Raw genomic sequence first — 2,768 nt, 5'->3', positions numbered from 1 at the left:
TACTTCCTTTTGTTTATTTTAAACCTGCTACCTCTTAATTTCATTGGGTGACCCCTGGTTCCTGTGTTATGAGAAGGGGTAAATAGTACTCCCTGATTCACTTTCTCCACACCATTCATGATTTGATAGACCTCTATCATATCCCTCTTAGTCATCTCTTTTGCAAATCGAACAGGCCTAATTTTTTTAATCTTTCCTCATACAGAAATGGTTCCCTGCCCTGATACAATTTTTTTGTCCTTCTCTGTACCTTTTCCAATTGTAAGATGGGACAACCAGAACTGTAATCAGTACGCAATGTGTAGGAGTACTGAAGATAGTTAAGTCTGAAGCAGACTAGGAAGAGTTACAAATTGATCTCACATAACTGTGTTGTTACCTACCAGCTCTGTGTTCTTGGGGAACCAGGGCGCAGTACCCAGTCTGCCTGACTCACAAAAGACACACACACACATACCCCCCCACCACCAGCCTCTACTTGAACCAAATCTGCATCAGAAGAAAGACTTACAAAAAGCAATGAAAAGGCTGTGGGAGACACACATAAACCCCTGGGATAAGGATGACAGGATTAAGGAAACTCTCCTAACCACATTTGCATCGAAGATGGGACAAGGAGGCATCTCCATTAGCTATAGAATGGAGAACAGAGATTCCAAGGCAAGAACCGCACAGAACTCTGGGACCAGAAAAGCAGGGAAGCATTGCATGATGGGGGATCTCTGCTCCAGATGTTAATGAACCCATGCCTGCAAACACCCAGCTCAGTAGTTATCAGACCAATTATAGTAATAAATCCTTTATTGGTATCCAAAATAATGAAGCTCCCTAATTGCATTGTGAGCTCCCTCCAAGGAACACCACCCAAAGCCAGGAATGATCGGCTACTATGTCTAGCCTGAACAAAACAACTTTGATATTCTCCCTTGTTTACACATAAACAAATCTAGTGTTCTCCCTTGAACCATTGTTGTTTCTCTACAAAAACCCCTATGCATGCTCAAGTAAGTGTTCTGATGCCAGGATCCAAAATCTGGATCAGTTCCACTGGGACTCCATCTTCTCCTGACTGATCATGCTGGGGGCTGTGCCTGACTCCAGCACTCTTGACCCTCAGCTACCACCACAACCTGGGACCCCTGATCAATTCAAGCTTCATGGAGTGGCGAGAGCCCAGCTCTCTCTCTCTCTCTCTAGGTATTCTGTGTGGTGCTCTTTCGCTGGTGCGAGACCCCATAAACCCATAAAAGATTAAGCTCTGAGTCCACAGGGAAAGGTTGTTTGCTCTGAGTCCACAGGGAAAGGGTATTTGCCCGGAGCCCACAGAGGAGTAGATCCTGGAGCCCATGGAGGAGGAAAGTTAGGTACCTTTCGCCTGGAGCCCTACAGACTGGGAAAGGGTGGGGTGCCTAAATTAAGAGGGTTATGCCTTGAGCCCTAGGAACTGGGTAAAGGTGGGTGCCTCTAGAGTGTGCAAGTAACAGAGAATTTTGTCAAGTATCAGAGGGGTATCCGTGTTAGTCTGAATCTGTAAAAAGCAACAGAGGGTCCTGTGGCACCTTTAAGACTAACAGAAATATTGGAGCATAAGCTTTCGTGGGTGAATGCCCACTTCATCAGACGCAAGTAATGGAAATTTCCAGAGGCAGGTATAAATCAATATGGAGATAACGAGGTTAGTTCAATCAGGGAGGGTGAGGTGCTCTGCTAGCAGTTGAGGTGTGAACACCAAGGGAGGAGAAACTGCTTCTGTAGTTGCATAGCCATTCACAGTCTTTGTTTAATCCTGATCTGATGGTGTCAAATTTGCAAATGAACTGGAGCGCAGCAGTTTCTCTTTGGAGTCTGGTCCTGAAGTTTTTTTGCTGTAAGATGTCTACCTTTACATCTGCTATTGTGTGGCCAGGGAGGTTGAAGTGTTCTCCTACAGGTTTTTGTATATTGCCATTCCTGATATCTGACTTGTGTCCATTTATCCTCTTGCGTAGTGACTGTCCAGTTTGGCCAATGTACATAGCAGAGGGGCATTGCTGGCACACGATGGCATATATAATATTGGTGGACGTGCAGGTGAATGAGCCGGTGATGTTGTAGCTGATCTGGTTAGGTCCTGTGATAGTGTTGTTGGTGTAGATATGTGGGCAGAGTTGGCATCGAGGTTTGTTGCATGGGTTGGTTCCTGAGTTAGAGTAGTTATGGTGCGGTGCGTGGTTGCTGGTGAGAATATGCTTAAGGTTGGCGGGTTATCTGTGGGCAAGGACTGGCCTGCCTCCCAAGGTCTGTGAAAGTGAGGGATCATTGTCCAGGATGGGTTGTAGATCACTGATTATGCGTTGGAGAGGTTTAAGCTGAGGACTGTAGGTGATGGCCAGTGGAGTTCTGTTGGTTTCTCTTCTGGACCTGTCTTGTAGCAGGAGGCTTCTGGGTACACGTCTGGCTCTGTTGATTTGTTTCTTTATTTCTTTGTGTGGGTATCGTAGTTTTGAGAATGCTTGGTGAAGATCTTGTAGGTGTTGGTCTCTGTCTGAGGGGTTGGAGCAGATGCGGTTGTACCTCAGGGCTTGGCTGTAGACGATGGATCGTGTGGTGTGTCCGGGGTGGAAGCTGGAGGCATGAAGGTAGGTGTAGCGGTCGGTGGGTTTTCGGTATAGGGTGGTGTTAACATGGCCATCGCTTATTTGTACTGTGGTGTCTAGGAAGTGGACCTCCCGTGTAGATTGGTCCAGGCTGAGGTTGATGGTGGGGTGGAAGCTGTTGAAATCATGGTG

Source organism: Terrapene carolina, unplaced genomic scaffold (assembly GCF_002925995.2).
Source record: "Terrapene carolina triunguis isolate 2854851 unplaced genomic scaffold, T_m_triunguis-2.0 Scaffold119, whole genome shotgun sequence".
Lineage (NCBI taxonomy): Eukaryota > Metazoa > Chordata > Testudines > Emydidae > Terrapene > Terrapene triunguis.
This window is presented reverse-complemented; position numbering follows the sequence as displayed.